Source organism: Mercenaria mercenaria, chromosome 6, assembly GCF_021730395.1.
Source record: "Mercenaria mercenaria strain notata chromosome 6, MADL_Memer_1, whole genome shotgun sequence".
Classification (NCBI taxonomy): domain Eukaryota; kingdom Metazoa; phylum Mollusca; class Bivalvia; order Venerida; family Veneridae; genus Mercenaria; species Mercenaria mercenaria.
Genome location: NC_069366.1, coordinates 52,890,519 through 52,910,324, shown reverse-complemented (window position 1 = coordinate 52,910,324; position 19,806 = coordinate 52,890,519). Strand labels below are relative to the sequence as shown.

Here is a 19,806-nt window from a genome sequence, read left to right as displayed (position 1 = left end):
TTGTAGACTTCATAACTTCATATGACTCAAAGAAACAGGACTTATTTCTAAAATAATTAATCAAAGGCCTGAAGGGCCTGAGAGTCGGCTAAGGATTGATGTACTGGTAGTATAGTCTACCAGTTTCAGTTTGGTTTTAGTTTTTTTCCCCAACTGAACAGAGCTTTTGTTACAATAGATGAAATGGACATTCAATCGATGCCTAGTAAAACTTTGATTGACATTATACAAGTATTTAAACCTAATATATTTCTCTAAAATTGAAGAGTGGTTCGCAAAAATAAAAATGTTGAAAGTACAAACTACAATTTGACAGGTGACACTAAGATACTGCCCATGACTATAAATATTTTTCCAGTAAACATTTGCCTCTGGCATAACCAAAACAGGCAATTATCGGCTGGTATATATTCGCACATGATAAAATTTGAATATGAAAATTTATATATTGAAATTTTATAGAGCGGATTGCCACATACAATTTGTAACGGATGGACGAAAGAACTGTTCAGATATTTTACAGATAAGGGGCCTGGCAATAACCGTGTCACACGCTAGATATTGTTCAATCATATTATAAGGGATTCGAATTTAAAGTATACTTACTTTTGCGTTTAAAGATATGTAAATGTTGCTGAGTGTCAATATTTAGTGTCATGAATGTTTACACTGACAGGAAAATTGCGCATTCGAAACTAAGAGAAGTTACTCGGACTAGCTACCAATTTCGGAAAAGATAACCAATATTAATAAATGCAGTTCTTTTTTAGTTAAAACCATCATTTATTCTATTTCAGACCTGTTAACCCCTTCAAAACCATGTCAGTAGTCCCAAAGTCTATGTACTTTCAATTATCCGTTTTGATTCATGTAGACAGACAGGCCCAGACTGGGCTGAAAAAATGTTTGAGCCATTTTTACGAGTTCGGTAGCAGGGTGGGTGTTGGGAGGGGTGTTCCTTCCCGCTTTGAACTGCAGTCAGATTTTGAAATGGGCATTGTGGCAGGTGGTAAAATGGCAAATGTATCAAACTGTAAAGTGGCAATATGGGGGGAGGGTGTGGGAGGATACCCCCTCCTGCAAGTAGGGTTTGGGATATCATCACAAGGAAATTTTGAAAATGTAGACCCTTGATACAGCCTTTGGTGCGATTTCTAACTGAAAATTTTATGTTTCAATTTCTAAATATTACCTAGATTCTTTTTAGTATTACAATATTCAAAGTATGAATGACTGTCACTTCATATTTTTACTTTCAGGTCATGCCTCAGCACTAGAATATAAGCCTGATATTGATTCTATGTATGTATTATAAAAATAAATTCTGGAATCATTTCTGTTACAATAATATCTATCGTGTCCGTTACTTTAATGTTTAAATTTCATAACACAGCTCGATATTTTCCCAAAATATTATATCCGGATATGATTACACTTTCTTTTATACTGCCAAAATCTCCAGTTTCAACAATATGTTTTACAAATTGTGATGATATGAAGACAGTTTAGCAGCAATTGGCAGTATCTGACACTGAAGTTTACGGTGAAATTATTTAAATCATTTCATAAAAAAAATTGTTTCGTTTCGTCAAAACACTCTAACATAGACGATCTACTTTCGATTTCAAAAACTACAAGAAAATACAATTTAATGTTTCGCCGATTTGTTTATTTCTCGAAAAATAAGAAATAAAATCATTTTTAAAATCAGTAGTAATTAAACAAATCAGTAAGAGCTCTTTCTCGGGATAATTTATCCGCTTACTGACTGCAAAAATCAAGCCATGTGTCATCATGAAAAGCAGAATGGGTGACGGTTTCATTTTTTTGCGAACCTGAATCGTAAGCAAATTATCCAAACCAGTCAAAATTCCAGAAAGGTTACGATCTAGATTCTTTCTAGTATTACAATATCCAAAGTATGACTGTCACTTCATCTTTTTACTTTCAGATCATGCCTCAGGACTAGAATACGAGTCTGACATAGATTATATGTAGGTGTAATAAAAATAAATTCTAGAATCATTTCTGTTACAATAATATCTATCATGTAGGTAACTTGAATGTTAAAATTTCATAACACAGCTCGATATTTACCCAAAATATTATATCCGGATACGATTACACTTTTCTCCAGTTTCAACAATATATTTTACAAATTGTGATGATACGAAGACATTTAGCAGCAATTGGCAGTATCTGACATTGAAGTTTACGGTTAAATTACCTCTTATTTAAATCTTTTCATAAAAAAATTGTTTCGTTTCGTCAAAGCAGCCAAACATAGACGATCTACTTTCGATTTCAAAAACTACAAGAAAATACAATTTAATGTTTCGCCGATTTGTTTATTTCTCGAAAAATAAGAATTAATATCATTTTTAATATCAGTAGTAACTAAACAAACCAGTAAGAGCTTCTTCTTCCGATAATTTATCCGTTTACTGACTACAAAATTCAACCCACGTAAAGTCGTAGAAGCATTGTTATAAACAGGTCACACGTGTTCGCCGAGAAGTGTCCAGTATGTAGTTAGGATTCATCCGCGAAGTCTCGCGGAAGAATTAACGTACTGCACATATCTTATTCGGGTCATTTAAAATGAAGCTGTCATGATTTAATTTCATCGGTGTGGTAAACTCTTTGATAAGAGACATTCCAATGCTTTCAGAGGTACCCACTCAATAAAATACTAGCAGTATGTTCTGGAACTATATTTTGTCTTTCGCTGGATGTTACACAAGCTTTGTAAGTCTGCGCAATTCATAAAATGCACAGCACAATAAATTTGTTATTTGCGCAATGATTTTAAAGATTATTTTTTGAAACGGACAGGGTAACAAATGGATAATTTGGCTAATAAGTTAATATGCAGTTTTTATTTGAATTTGTGAACATCATATTTGCTATTTTGTGACAAAAGGGCATAAAATTCGTCACCATAATCATATGCACAAATGTATTACCAAATCCCGCAGAATCGTTATGCGTGTTTATGCTTAATGAGTTACCGCGGAAGAAAATACGTGGCTTTATTCGAGTATTGCACAATTACAAGTCATAAATATGACAGATTACATCGTATATTGGTCATAGCAAATAGGATTGACATAAATGAACTTCATTCGATCAATGAACTCCTTGAAATTAGAGACAATCCAATGGAACTACACCACTTCGCTGTGTTGTGAGGCCATTTAAGAATGAGAAATCGTGCGATAGCAAGGACTCGTCAAACGCTTGACAGCGTTTAGCCGACTCAAAAATGAAAGACTGTAGCACTCTGTTATCTCGAAAAATGATTATTTTGAATAGTGTCCCAAAATATGGACACAATAATCATCATCCACCCGACCCATGTTAAAAGTGAAAAAAAAAACATTAACAATTATCGGTAATTATTCTGATGATAAACTAAGTAATTGGCCTTGTTTTCATCACCAATTAACACCCACTCAAAGAGCTAAAAGAAGTGTGTCGACTATTATGGCATCTGAAGTGGAGATCAAAGCGGTATAGTTGCCCGAGATTGTCATGGCATTATGTCATGTTTTCGCGCCATGTGACCCATCACTGTCTGCTCGTACTTTCTCGATTTCTTAAATTGTTGAGAAGAAATCAATAAAAAAGTTTTTTCTTTAATTTTTTAAAAGAGATAGTGCAATATCCTGAATATTCAATTCAATTCTGTATATTGGCGATGGACATTTATTTGTTTATGCCAAATAAAAATACTGATTTGAAAAAAAAAATATCCCGAATAAACTAACATGTAAATGTGTCAAACCGTGAACGATGATAGTGGATATCCTACCTCTGTGACCTATTTGCCCTCAAGAAATTTACATTATTGTTTGAGAAGAATATCTAACAAAAGTGTTGTGTCAAAAAATACATGTAAAAAGAATCATTTAAAACTTATTAAAAACCGAGACAACATCATACTGCTTTATTTTAAAACCACATTTCTATTTACGTTCACAAGGTCACGTAACCTATTCTGCCACACTAACAGAAATCTGTTTGCCAAAAATCGTTTTACTCCATGTATTTAAATTGCTGCCGCTTCTTCATTATTTAAGATTTTTAATTGTGTTTTTTGTACTTTCTAGTCGAAAGTCTGAATTTTATTACCATAGTATGTACCGTTTATTTACTTTAAGAAAGAAATAAATAATCAAGATCGCGCTGTTTGAAATTTTACAAAGCATTATATGAAAATTTGATCGTTTTTTAAGAATTTTGCCTACATTCCTGTCATTATATTATTAAAATTGTTATAGAATTCAAACTGTATTAGTTCTCAAGCGGTGTTGAAAATTTGAAGCGATTATATTAAAAATGATTTTTTGTGTCAAAAGTAACCGCGATGTAAATTAGATATGACGATAGGGCGCATGTGCTTGTGGAATGGAAAATTACCAGCATGACGTTTTGATATTTTTACACTTCGCGGGTAAATTCCAGTCAATCCAGGTAATTTTGCCCGATGTAATTTCTCAATTTGGTAAAGTTACCACGTAAAAACCACTCGCCCAATCCGTGGAGTACTTTTAACTGTAGAATGCCGTACTTAAAATCAATTTTCGTTTTGTGAATTCGCCGATGTGGGTACGATTCCCCCCCCCGCTATTTTTCACTTTTAAGGGTTTTATTTTATTTGCAGACCGTGACTGAAAATTGGTTGACCGTCAGTCTACCCAACTTTTGATAGTTAGTGGACATGCCGATATTTTGGTTGCGTCGGTCCAACGGTCCGCCGCTAAGGTCGAGGTCTGATTAGCATTACACTGTATAGATCAGCTCGTCATTCTATACAATACTGTGGCTGAAATTTTTGTCAAGACTCATCCATTTTATCTGGAACAACTGATACGGGGACTGGAAACCAGCATTTATCTTATCTTATGCTGTCGTCCAATCGAAGCGTATGCCGTAGGTTATTCTGCTATTACTCAAACACTTACGCCTTACAGTTTAACTCGTCCTTTCAGTGAAAATCTGGGAATGCATTTGTTGAATTTTTTGTTGAAAACAAAAGTTCTGTCATGAAATTATTGCCTGCATCTGTTTTTAAATGGAAAATATCTACATTAATGTTACTTTTCGCCCTGTGAAAATGGCTAAATCTAGACTTGTCTTACCCAGAGAGAAAGATGTCCAGGGTTTTCCCTCGGGTTTTTTATTTGGGAGTCCATGGACTCCCATGGCTGCTAATTTAAGGGTCCCTAATAATTTTTGGGGGTCCACAAATTATTGATCTTGAAAATGGACATCATTACTATAAAAATTTACCCTAAATCCGAATGAACTTAATTGTATCTTTTTAATTTAGATAGCAATTGATTCTATATTTCAGAATGGTATCTTTCAAAATGGCATGAGCTTCTCAATTCAGACTGATTACAAAAGGTGTGATAGTCTTTTTGTTATGATCAAATAGCCAGTAATTACCGGCAATTAACGTGTCACCTCGTGTCAATTATGTTGTTCACAGTTTTATCTCGGTTAAAGATAATACTCGATCCTTAATTAGTATCATAATTTCTGTGATTTATTAATATTTTTTCATCAAAAAATTATACTTTAAATTTATATGAAATTAATTTTGTTTAATAAAAAAATAAACCATTCGATCTTTTACGGAACGTAACGGCAATCTAGTTAGATTTTAGCGGTGACAGTTAGCGCGGAGAGTAGTTTCCCTTTACCAAAATGGCGAACATGGATAACAAAACTTGTTTCGAAGTTGGAAAATCGTCTATACCTGTGCATAATGAGCACCCACGATTCAGGGATGGTCCCAGTGGTAAAAAACTGTGCATTTTACATGGGTATCTGCGCAAAGGAGGCTTCAGTGCAAAGGAGTTTCGTGACCGATCTTGCGGGTCCAGTGGGACGCAGAGGCACTAAAAAATGCGAGTTCAAAGCAGTAAAAGCGCGTCAGGGACGCAGAAAACCTGCGTCCGGGAAAACCCTGGATGTCGTTTCTTACATGATATTTGCCTTGTTGATTCAGAGTATTTAGAACAAAAAAATTAGAGCATATTTTAATGAAAATAGCAAGTCAAAACTGTAAACTGTTGCCTGAAAATATTTGTTTATGATATTGCTCTGTTCTTCACCATTTAAATACGTGTTAAACCTAGATGATTTTCTGCAGTTTTATCTAAAAGTTCGGAATACTAAATGTAACTTCGTTGTCGGCCTTTTAAAAAAAATATTGTTATTTTAATTTAAATACATTGTATTTTTCACACATCAGTTTTAAGATTAAATTTATTAAACTAATTTTTGGAGTTTAAACAACAATTTCGTTTGAAACATTCCCTATGTTCAAGAAGAATGTTTGTCTCTGTATGTAGAAATCTGACATTATAAACAATAATTATAATTATGGCTCTACAAGATTACGAAAAGTGTCAGCTTTCTGTTATTTTCCATTTTTTTTTATTCAAATCCAAAAAAAATCGGCCCTTTGATAAGGTTTGAAGTTACCTGGTAAAATATTTCTTCAGGGAAGTGAGCTTGAGTTAATTCATAATAATTAAGCATATCACCACATGCAGTTGCATGCTGTTTTTGCTTCAGAATCCCTTTAGATCAATCTCTGATGATCTAATTATCGCCACTTAACATGTGACTGGTAAACCAGGGGTTTTTTTTTAACGACTGGGGGAAGAGGCCCCAGCCTGTCATTGGGGGAAGAAAATAGCACGTGACGAGCAGTTTTGGGGGATTTTTTCACTCAGGGGGAAATTTACAATTATGCATAATAAACACTTTAAACTATGTTTTTATTACATATTCTTGCAACTTTTAGCAACTATACACACTGTCACTTAGCAATAGCAGTGTACGAAATTCAGATTTGAATCCAATAGCCCGTTCGGGCTACCAGATTAACAAGAGATCACAGAGTGATCTTGGCGCCCACCAATGTGCCATTTATGAGTGTTCCAAATTTCAAGACTTACTGACTAGCTCAAGGTCAAATTTCATTTCCGTACACAACACAAATCTATGCAAGTGGTCCAAATTTGAAGGCTGTAGCTTGAGAAATGTAAAAGTAGGTCACTAGGTCAAAATCAAGGTCAAATTTTACTTCGGAATACAAAACTATGCATGTGGTCCAAATTTGAAGCCTGTACCTTCAAAAATGTGAAAGTAGGTCACTAGGTCAATGTAAAGGTCAATGTTTGTTTTGGTACACAAAACTATGCATGTGGTCCAAATCTGAAGGCTGTAGCTTGAGAAATGTAAAAGTAGGTCACTAGGTCAAAATCAAGGTCAAATTTTATTTCGGAATACAAAACTATGCATGTGGTCCAAATTTGAAGCCTGTACCTTAAAAATGTGAAAGTAGGTCACTAGGTCAATGTAAAGGTCAAAGGTCATTTCAGTACACAAAACTATGCAAGTGGTCCAAATCTGAAGGCTGTAGCTTGAGAAATGTACAAGTAGGTCACTAGGTCAAAATCAAGGTCAAATTTTATTTCAGAATACAAAACTATGCATGTGGTCCAAATTTGAAGCCTGTACCTTCAAAAATGTGAAAGTAGGTCACTAGGTCAATGTCAAGGTCAAAGTTTTTTTCGGTACACAAAACTATGCATGTAGTCCAAATTTGAAGGCTGTAGCTTGAGAAATGTGAAAGTAGGTCACTAGGTCAAAATCAATGTCAAATTTCATTTTGAAACAGGAAACTATGCATATGGTCCAAATTTGATGCCTGTACCTTCAAAAATGTGAAAGTAGGTCACTAGGTCATAATAAAGGTCAAAGTTTTTTCCAGTGCACAAAACTATGCATGTGGTCCAAATTTGAAGGCTGTAGCTACAGAAATGTGAAAGTAGGTCACTAGGTCAAAATCAAGGTCAACTCATGTCAAGGTTCATCTTGCCACTCAAAAATATACATGTGGTCCAAGTTTGAATGTTGTAGTTACTGACAAGAACATTTTAAAAGCTTTTCCCTATATAAGTCTATATGAACCATGTGACCCCCGGGGCGGGGCCATATTGAACCCTAGGAGGATAATTTGAACAAACTTGGTAGAGAACCACTAGATGATGCTACATTACAAGTATCAAAGCCCTAGGCTTTGTGATTTGGACAAGAAGATTTTCAAAGTTTTTCCCTATATAAGTCTATGTAAACCATATGACCCCCAGGGCGGGGCCATATTTGACCCTAGGGGTATAATTTGAACAATCTTAGTTGAAGACCACTAGATGATGTCACATACAAAATATCAAAGCCCTAGCCCCTGTGGTATTGGACAAGAGGTTATTCAAAGTTTTTCCCTATATAAGTCTATATAAACCATGTGACCCCCAGGGCGGGGCCATATTTGACCCCAGAGAAATAATTTGAATCATCTTGGTAGAGGACCACTAGATGATGCTTCATACCAAATATCAAAGCCCTAGGCTCTGTGGTTTTGGACAAGAAGGTTTTCAAAGTTTTTCCCTATATAAATCTATATGAATTATAGAAATAAACAAAGGGCCATAACTCACTCATAAATTGTTGAACCAGTCTGATTTTCAGGGGGACACAACTAGGGTACCAATACATCATTCTGACAAAGTTTGGTCAAAATCCCCCCAGTAGTTTCTGAGGAGATGCGATAACGAGAAATTGTTAACGGACGGACTGACGGAATGACGGACGGACGGACCACGGACGCAGAGTGATTTTAATAGCCCACCATCATCATGATGGTGGGCTAAAAATTTTCCAGGCCCGACACCAATTTCACTAGCCCGAACTTTAACACCTTAAAATACATAATTTTTGCACCATATAACATTTTGTTTTACAGACATCTCTATGCATGTTTGAAGTAATAAAAAAGACATACAGTACATGTTTGCCATGTTTTTGAAAAATTTTAACTCGAAATACTCCAGTCCAGATCAGCATCGTCAGAGTCCAAAAGCATCGGACATGACACTCCTTGCCAAAACGAAATCTAAACTGTTATGCTCGGTTTTTTAGGATCCGCACTCGCCAATTACTGCAACTCGGACTGTTGACAATTTGTAAGATGTAATATCGAGTGCTGAATACACATTTACACACACGCTGATAGCATAATTTAAGCTCCGCCTACTGCAGGTACTTGTGAGATTTTCGCGAGAGGTGTGAAAGCTAATCAAATTATCCGTTACGCTAGAGGTGATTGTATTCAGCCAATTAGCGCTGCGGTTACGTCTTTGACACTGTGTTTGATTGCCAACACGTAAGAGTGCAAAACCAATAATTCCATAAGCGTTTCTCAGTCTGGAAAGTCACGATGCAGTACTCGTTTAATTAGCATGTTTTTTTAAACAAATGAGGAAAATTCGGTAGCCCAGTCGGGCTTGTACCTGTGGAAAATCGGTAGCCTGAGCTGAAATTTGGTAGCCACGGGCTGTCGGACTACCGTGAATTTCGAACACTGCAATAGATGGATTTGCACTAATGTTCACTTATCATTGTAACAAGGTGCGTTCGGGAGAGCTGAAATGCTCAAATCATTGAATATTTAAAGGTCACATGCTTTTATTCACAAAAAATGCTTTAAAATAAGAGTTGCTTTTGCAAGAGTCATCATATTATTATTAAATGCATACTTTTGTTGGATTTTTATTTCAATTGTACTAGAAAATCTTGTAAGAAAGGATAAAAAAGTCCGAAAATCACGATTGCGAAAACATGTGACAAATATGAAAAAACGAAAGCAAACATTAAAAATTCTTGATAAAATACCCGTTTTAAATTTCATCTTTTCACATGAACTATTCCATACTTATAATATCTGATTACTTAAAACATTTATATTTTATTTTGCTCTAGCAAAATACCTCGGCAGAGATAATAAATTTGCGTAACGGCCGATCGGCTTATTTAATCGAATCAAGCACATAAAATAATTACTTTAAATTAACAACACATATTACACAATACAGCATAAGCTGTTACCGCTAATTAACAAGAGGTACAAACACGATAATCTGACGCTGCATTGTTTATCAATCATCTATATTACATGCTGATGATAACCACGTGTCAGTCGGCGCGTGGCGTGATTGACATCTGTCAGTAGCTAATTAACATACGACGCTCCGCCTACTGTCATACTTACGCTGGTGTCGATAAACAGTATCAGCGTTTTTTTTCACCAAAATATTCGGTGAAATTCGGACCCATTCCCCCCTCAAAATAGTATATTTTTTTCCCCTTTCCGATGCCTAAAATTCCCCTCTGAAAATAAAAAAAAATCCAATCAATTAAATCATAATTCACTAGTTTATTTTATTTATTTTCATATAGAAAACAGTTCACCGCGGTATCTCGCGTTTTGTTTACATCGACACCGGTTGGAGTAACTTCCCTTGATAAATCAGAATCATCGAAGCGCTTTATTATTCTGCACAACAACGCTGTTGAATGTTAGTCTGTAAATGATTTGCATTCTATTTGTTTGGCCAGGTAGTCTTGAGTTTTCCATCTTCTAGTCAGTCAGGGTTTGATTTTATGCTTTGGGAAGGGACTAGTCCAATGCATACATTGTTTTTTACAGTTTGTTTTTATTGTGACAGGTCAAATGTAACAGTGACTGCAAATGTCAGACTTTGACAGAAATAAAAAACAGCCACTCACCGATTTGTTTAAGAAGGGACCTAATGTCTGTTGTAAATTTTGGTAGTCTAATGGATGTCTTATCCTCCACATTTGAAAAATTTATTTGGTTATCTGGTATTGATATGCTACATTGTGTTATATGTCATGTCAGATGCTCTTATGGGCCCTGAATTTATCAATAAACTTGAAACTGTAGTTTATTTCAAAACAAATGAAAATTCCCCTTTTCTTAGTTTTACGTCGAATTTTTCCCCCTCCAAAGGGCACCGACCCCCTTCCCCCAAAACTGAAAAAAATCACTGAGTATGAAGTTCACTGGGATTTTGATTGACAAGGGGCAGAGCTTTCGAACTCGTTACGCATCAAAGGGTATTACCGCGAGACAAGCAGACGCCCACGGCATATTATGTGTGGGTCAGATACGAGTTTTTATCGATTTTCGCTGGTCAAAACCGGAACCTCGGGTCCACTTAACGCTCTTCTAACATTTTTCTACTATTTCTAAAGGTTTTCACACCCATTGAAAATTGTGAAAGACCGTCTGCAATTGTGAACAGGTCCGATATTCGGTCGGGAAAATCGCTGGGAGCAATCTCCATTGCTTTGTTTACGATTTTGGAGGGGGGAATTTCGGACGTAGGGGAATTTCGACTGCGGTAGGGGAAATCCTTGGCTGTGGGGGAAATCCTCGGCTGGGGGACGAGGCCGATATTCGGCCTCTGCTATAGAATAAAAACAAGAGGACCATGTTGGTCCTGAATCGCTCACCTATCCCCACATGACCCAGTGTTGAACTGAGTATGACGTTGTTATTTCTATTATTTGACATAGTGACCTAGTTTTTGAGCACATGTGACCTAGATATCATCAAGATAAAAAATTCTGACCAATTTTCATGAAGATCCATTGAAGGTCACAAGGTTTTTCTATTATTTGACCTAATGACCTAGTTTCTGAAGGCACGTGACCCACTTTTGAACTTGACCTAGATATCATCAAGGTGAACATTCTCACCAATTTTCCTGAAGATCTCATGAAAAATATGGCCTCTAGAGAGGTCACAAGGTTTTTCTATTTTTCGACCTACTGACCTAGTTTTTGACCACACATGACCCAGTTAAGAACTTGACCTAGGTATCATCAAGCTGAACATTCTCACCAATTTTCATGAAGATTCATTGAGAAATATGGCCTCTAGAGACGTCACAAGGTTTTTCTATTTTTAGACCTACTGACCTAGTTTTTGACCGCACGTGACCCAGTATTGAACTTGACCTAGATATCATCAAGGTGAACATTCTGACCAATTTTCATGAAGATCTCTTGAAAAATATGGCCTCTAGAGAGGTCACAAGGTTTTTCTATTTTTAGATCAACTGACCTAGTTATTGACCGCATGTGAACCAGTTTCGAACTTGACCTAAATATCATCAAGGTGAGCATTCTGACTAATTTTCATAAAGATCCCATGAAAAATATGGCCTCTAGAGAGGTCACAAAGTTTTTCTATTTTCAGACCTACTGACCTAGTTTTTGACCGCACGTGACCCAGTTTCAAACTTGACCTAGATATCATCAAGGTGAACATTCTGACCAATTTTCAAGAAGATCTCTTGAGAAATATGGCCTCTAGAGAGGTCACAAGGTTTTTCTATTTTTAGACCTACTGACCTAGTTTTTGACCCCACGTGACCCAGTTTCAAACTTGACCTAGATATCATCAAGGTGAACATTCTGACCAATTTTCATGAAAATCCATTGAGAAAGATGGCCTCTAGAGAGGTCACAAGGTTTTTCTATTTTTAGACCTACTGACCTAGTTTTTGACCCCACGTAACCCAGTTTCGAACTTGACCTAGATATTGTCAAGGTGAACATTCTGACCAATTTTCATGAAGATCTCATGAAAAATATGGCCTCTAGAGAGGTCACAAGGTTTTTCTATTTTTAGACCTACTGACCTAGTTTTTGACCGCACGTGACCCAGTTTCGAACTTGACCTAGATATCATCAAAATGAACATTCTGACCAACTTTCATAAAGATCCCATGAAAAATGTGACCTCTAGAATGGTCACAAGCAAAAGTTTACGCACGCACGAACGGACGGACGGACGGACGACGGACGCCACGCTATCACAAAAGCTCACCTTGTCACTTTGTGACAGGTGAGCTAAAAACCCCTGTAAACGCTTTGAACAACAAGTGTTATAGCTCCATGATTAACATGAGGTAATATGCTAATTACACGCTAATCGATAGTGGCGAAAACAAAATATCGATCGCTAACGACCGGTCGATATTTACAGGTATGGACGACAGCATAATACAGATAAATGTATTGATTTATACGGAGTTTCTACTCCCCGTATTAGACCTTCCTGGTTTGAAGTTACGTGGTAAAATATTTCTTCAGGGAAGTAAGCTCGAGTTAATTCATAATAATTAAGCATAACACCACATGCAGCCGCATGCTGTTTTTGCTTCAGAATCCCTTTAGATCAATCTCTGATCATCTAATTATCGCCACTTAACATGTGACTGGTAAACCCTTTGAACAATAAGTGTTATATAGCTCCATGATTAAAGATGAGGTAATAGCAGAGCTACCGGCGCCGCAAAGCGGCGCCGACAGCGTCGCATTACGGTTAGACGTATGAACAAGAAAACGAATAGAGAATTCTTACTGTGTATACTATCGAGTTGAAAATTCGTGGTAATTTTGGAATCGGTGTTGTTCGGATTTTTTCATGTGCTCTATGCACATAGTAATTAATCAGTAAAGACGTCAGTAGACGCTTACTGTGTACGGTTCACAAATGCGTCTCGCTTACTGCTTTGAATACTGAATAAAAATGTAAATGCGCGTTTGATAATAAAACATTAGTGCTAAATACATTTTCTACGAAGAAAAAAGAAATAAAATACAATATTTTCATTTTGAAACGACTTTCGTCACGCTGCCATTACTGAACTTTATTAGATATACTTATATTTGTCATGAGTCATAACTCCACAGTGGTGTAGTGGTTAGCGAGTTCGCGTTGAAAACCAGAGGTCGTGAGTTCGAACCTCACCTGGACCAGATTTTTTTTTCAATTCCTTTTTTTTTATTTCAGTTTTTTTTTCTATTATTATGAGTTTTGAAAATATTGTATAACTAAAGTCATTCATGTGAAATTTAACAAGTGTTTAGTTTTGATGTCAGGTTCCAATGTAGTGCCTGAGCAGTAGTCAGTAGACATAACTTTAAAAACAAAAACAGCTTTAGGATCAAAATAATGCTCTTCTCCCCGTTCGCATGTATTTCATCCGTTAGCTTTAAAATTACTGACCAGAGTTTATCAAAAAAACTAAAACTGTTGGCGATGAATTATCAATAAACATCAAAAAGGTTTTACTACCACCCCTATTTTATAGTGCTAATTGATTAACCATAAAAAAGCCATAGAAATGTTAACTTAGAAGTTCAGTAAATTAACAGGGTTTTTCGAGAATTTCGGCAAACACTGTTTTTCTCAGGTAAAATTCTGATCATTAACTTTTAAAAGATGCTAGTCTTTTGGGTTTAAAACAAGCTTTGTACAGTCATGTAAATGATTGTAATTTTCCCATACCAGGTGTCTATTATAGCAGTATTTTTGACTGAGAGTTGGACACAATCATTCTTCCTTTCAGAAAGAACCAAAATTTGACAATAATGACATTTAAAAGAATTACAATAGTCATTTCCAGCATTACGTAAATTCTAATTTCTATTAACTTTGGAACTGAAACATTAACTTTTTACATTAAGTCCATCTTGCCAAACATTCACACGCAAAGAAACAAAATTCCTTCGGCTATTGGCCTAATGAGATTCTGTTCAAAGGTTTGAAGCTTTTCAATTTGAAGGAGTTATCATTTGTGACTGGTTTCCAGTATGATAATAATTTATGTAAAATTGTTGATGCAGTACATTTTAATAAGAATAACAGAAATTATTCAAATACGTTTTCTTCTTTATCTTGGTGCACATTTTAAGCTATATCGGACTTTCTTTTAATTATATGCAGAATATCTTTCGAGTATTTCACATGTCAAGAATTAAATTTGATGCATTCTAAAACATGCATTCAGAAATCATGAACTATCATTAATACTTATAATTTTAATAGATCTAATAGAACATAAACTTCCTAAACGAATCCATAATTCCAGACAATTCCAACACCACTCCTTTAATTTTAAAGGGGCACTGTGATTTTTCAAGGGAGCTCTGCCTTTTAGGTAGCACCTAATTTCATATTATGCTAATTACACGCTAATCGATAGTGGCGAAAACAAAATATCGATCGCTAACGACTGGTAGATATTTACAGGTATGGACGACAGCATAATACAGATAAATGCAGTGCTCCAGCTAGCTATTTACAGCAGGGCGCATCGCCCGTTCCGAAATTCGTTCCGCCCTGTTGCCCCGCCAGGCACCCTGCCCGTTTTACAACCATTCATTTCTTTTTCTTTAGCCAGACTTCCCTTTTTTGCCTCAGTGATTATAATACACTGCTTTATTGCCCCCCTTTTATCGAGTGATAAACGCCGGGGGGCATTGACATAATTAGCAAACAATTACCTGCTGTAATCGTGCCCGAGGCAGACCATGATATTTTAGACTGCTCCACTAGCATTAAAATCATTGAACCTTAGTGTTAAAACAGTTTGCAAACCAGTCTGAAATCATTATCATTTTGCGCCACCTGTCAAAGTGTACTTTCGTTTTCGGTAAGGCCATCCTTAAAAAATTGTTTGTTTGCAGTAACGCGACCCAGAATTTTTAGTGTGAGTAGGTAGGTAGGGTTTTTTTTTTTTTCGTTTTTTTTTTTGTATGCTAATTGTACAACACCTGCATTTTCTTTTTAACCCTCTGGTTTATACACCTTTTGGGTACTAACACTTCTCTGTAGAATGCTAACCTGATTGTAATGTATCTGCAAGGGTGGTAGTTTTCACATAGTTAAATACTAATATTAATATCACCTTTTTAATAACAGTAAAAACAACAGATAGCCTGACACCAGTCAGAAACAGAGCTTATTATCTCCATATGAAACTTAAAAATTTAAGATTATCAATATATTAAACAAAAATAATTGGCCAGACCTTTTGAATGTCCTCGCACTGGCTGGGGTAATAAAAAAACATTACATTCCTTAGGATTCCTACTCAAATGGACAGCATTGAAGTACATAGCAAAATCTTTGATATTTTTTCCTGTAGACCTGAGTCTGATTACTAGCACAGCACTCATTCAAAGCCTATGTATCATGTAATTTTTAGACAATACTTAATTGTTTTACATTGTTTACTCAGGGCTAAAGCTATGCTAATATTTTAGGGAGAAGTCATTTCTTCCTCAGCTAAGATTATGGAGAAGTGGAGAGATTTTAGGGAGAGGTGGAGTGATTTTAGGGAAACGTGGAAAGATTTTTAACAGCGCCATGACATGCAAGTTGAAAATGGAACTAAATTTACTTTTTTTATTGTTATTATTATTTCCTGTCTTTGTTTAAGTCTATTGATTTAAAGTAAATAACAAATTCACTGAAAATATCAGTGATTCTGTTTTCTTATCCTTCAATGCAAAGAGCTATAAAATATACTTCTTTGTTCAATGTAAACCTAATTTCTTATCCTTGTGAATCTAATGTGATTAAACTGCAAATTAAAGTGTTTTTGTTTTCACTCTTGCAATGATTGCCTTAACCAAGAAAAGCCTAATCTGAATATGAATAAAATTAAAAAAAGCTAGGTTAATTCCATATCAGCAAAAAATAAATCAAGCTCCCAGTGCTAATGCACTCAAAGTCAAAACACAAAAACCCATAAAAGCATTTCACAGTCACTTCTTGAATTAAATACATGTCAATAGCAGTGATATCACTATGACATCACACAGAATACACGTCTTGTTTGATCTGCTACTGTCTTCTTTGATCTGCTACTGTCGGCACACATTAAAAGAAACAGTTGTCAAACAGGTTAAACCCAGTTTCTGGTGGCAGGTGTCAAATATTTGCATGAATTTCAGTTACATTATTTAAGTCACAGAAAGTTTCAGTAATAATAACTATGTTTCTAAAGTCTGGGTTTTGAAAAATAGGAAAAAGTGGACCCATGGAAATTTAATTTCACTTAAATAGGAAAATCTAGAAATGTAAACATTATGGATTTCTTTCGCTGGTTTTAGTCATTGCATTGAAAGGATGTTTAACTTTTATAAATAAATTTTCAGGTAAGAAAATTTTGGTTGTCTAATATTTTTGACGTTTATTGTGCTCTTTCCAAGTGACTTGTGCAGTGTCACAGCAATTTTATCCTCGGGGCAGATTAAAAAGATTATGCAACGACAAAAGATCGAAACTGAAATTATTACTTGTTTGCAAAATTGTTTGAGAAATTATGACAGAATGATATCCAAGAATTTATCTATCCCAGATGTTTTACGTACGAGAAAAATCATTATTTTACAAATCTAAAACTCGGTTAAATACGTCTGCAGTATTGCACAGATAACACTATGTACCACGATTTGTCCATGTGGAATTTTCTAAACAACTTTTTGCATGAATTTTTTGTAGTATATCAGGAAATCGGCAGGGCGTTCGGTAGACCCGAGGTTCTGGGTTTTCACTCGCACTTATTGAGAAAAACTCGTATTTGACCCGCACAAAAAATGTCCCGTGCGTCGGCTTGACCCGAGGAAATTTTCTTTTGTGCGTCTCGAGTTCGAAAGTACTGCCCCTTGTCAATCAAAATCCCGGTGAATTCCAATATTGTCCGCCTCCATAAGCGGAAGTATGGCAGTAGGTGGAGCTTGGTATGTTAATCAGCTTCTGGCAGATGTCAATCATGCCACGCGCCGACTGACACGTGGGCTTCTCGCGGTTTGTATTTGGTACAATAATGTCCGTCATTGCCAAAGGTATTTATTGATCAATGTGTAAAAGTTAATTGATAAACAATGCATAGAAGAGCAGCCTATTATCGTATTTGTGTCACTTGTTAATTAGCAGTATACAGAAAGCGTAACATTCACATATTTTGTTTCTTATCGGTCATATCGATCATTCATGTAGTTGAACCTCAACGAACACTGTCTAGGAAAACTTAGCTATACAAATAGTTACCCAAAAGAAATAACGAAACAGGAAAGAATAAAAACACGGCACCGATAAAAAAAAAATTCCGAGTTTTGGGTTAAAAAATTGTTTGAGTCGCGGCGATTTTCGTGAGTCGGTCGCGTTACTGCAAACAAACAATTTTTTAAGGATGGCCTAATATAGTCGTAAATACCCCTTTATACACAACTGAAACTTAAGTCCAGACAACAGACATTTATATGTAATTAATAAAAATCGATCACAATCAAATTTAAATAGGAAAATATTTTGATTTTATCGTTTTACAAGTTTTTGAAATCGAAAGTAAGTTGTCGTCTGCTTTGTGAAATTGCCGATTTTTCATGAAGATTTCTTTGAAATTAGTTTACTAAGATGTAATGACAGGGTACACTTTAATGTCAGATACTGTGAAATGCTGTTAAACTGTCTGTGCATCATAATATTTTTTAAAAAATATTGTTTAAACTGGACATTCGACGACTTTTAGAAAAAAGTGTAACCATATCCGGATATAAAATTTTGGATACCCGGAATATGTCTATTACAAGTGCTAAACTTGCTTTTAGATTGTTGTAAGTTAAAAACTTTGCCTGATTTCATTTATTTAAGTGGAAGTTTAAACTTTATTTTCTGTATATAATATGTTGCAGGTATAAATTTATAAATATCAAGTAGCCTACATGGAGAAGATGTGTACTGAAATTGTAACAAGTAAAGGCCTAAACACATAGATATTGTTATTCAGTATGCAATTACAAAAAAATGTTTAAAGTTGAAAATCAATGCCAAGTAAAATACAAACAGCAGAATTTTTAGTTAATAAATAGGTGCATTAGAGATGACAGACATAGCCTATTAAAAGACCATACCTAAAGTGTGCCAAATTCCATGCCTAAATTATGCCAAATTCCATGCCTAAAGTATGTTTAAATGCACTGTATGCATGGACCAGTTATATTTTTTTCCCGGGGGAGCACGGTCCCGGACCGACCACCACCCCAGAAGTGCCCTTTTCAGTGCCAGCACCCTGCCCTTTTTTAATCCAAGCTGGAGCACTGAAATGTATTGATTTATACGGAGTTTCTACTCCCCGTATTAGACCTTCCCGATTTTATTAAACTAACATATGATATAAACAGTACAACAGTGTGAACAAAATTACGACCAGTATGCATAGTGCTACTGAATGGACACTTCTGTAAAACAACTTCGCATCAGTTTTGTTCGGCAAAATTTACGTAAAAGTACGGGGCCATAAAAAGCGGCACGATATGACCAATTGCCGACCAATTTGAAATCGCCATAGGTACGAATTTACGAAATAACTAAAATGGGGACGAGTTGAAAGTCTTCGTGGCTAATACCAGGGATATAAACTAGCTATTTTTATTTAGGGGCCCAGACTGTTAAAAATAAATGTTTAACATTAGGTATATGGGCATTTTCTCCAACAATATAGGGGCCCAGCCCAAAATCTAGGGGCCATGGGCTACTGGGCCCCTGCTAATCTGTATCCCTGTAATACGGACTATAATACAGTTTAATTTCATTCAAATCTCTACAAAACTGTATATTATACCAGATAAGCAATTGAGCTGACCATTCGTACTGACGCCTTTAACTATGCATGGTTGATGAATATGATGTTTACGGATTTGCTATCTAACGATTCTTCGCACTCAATTTTAGCAAACCGGATATATTCACCGGCAAGCCTTCCCATAATTCCTAAAAAATATCTGTGCTAGAATACCGTACACGTACAATACCTGTACGGTATTGGTCCCATGCAGGGATGGACACACTAAACAGCTGCTTATTGATAAATTTCTAATGGATTGCAACACACATCAGGACCCATTTCAAATGTGTAAAGTATAAAGCTTAACATTTGCTGAAAACTTTACATAATTCAAATTTATATTTAGTTAGAAAACTCACACGAAGTGAGGCCCTGAAAGGGGTTTGTAAAATGGGGACTGTACGCAGGTTGACTGATGATAAATTCGACC

The 19,806-nt window shown here is 35.7% G+C and overlaps 1 protein-coding gene across 2 annotated transcripts in view; it reads right to left on the bottom strand.

The window, feature by feature from the left end:
- LOC123550492 (splicing factor 3B subunit 3-like) overlaps positions 1 to 19,523 on the bottom strand; it is a 55,051-nt gene extending 35,528 nt beyond the window's left edge. The window contains exon 1 of one of the 2 annotated variants that reach the window (XM_053545911.1): positions 19,395 to 19,523. The gene's annotated coding sequence lies outside the window, so the exon portion shown is untranslated. Of the gene's footprint in view, positions 1 to 19,373 lie in introns of both variants that reach the window. The other variant, XM_053545910.1, reaches the window with a different exon arrangement.
- Positions 19,524 to 19,806: the final 283 nt, after the last annotated feature.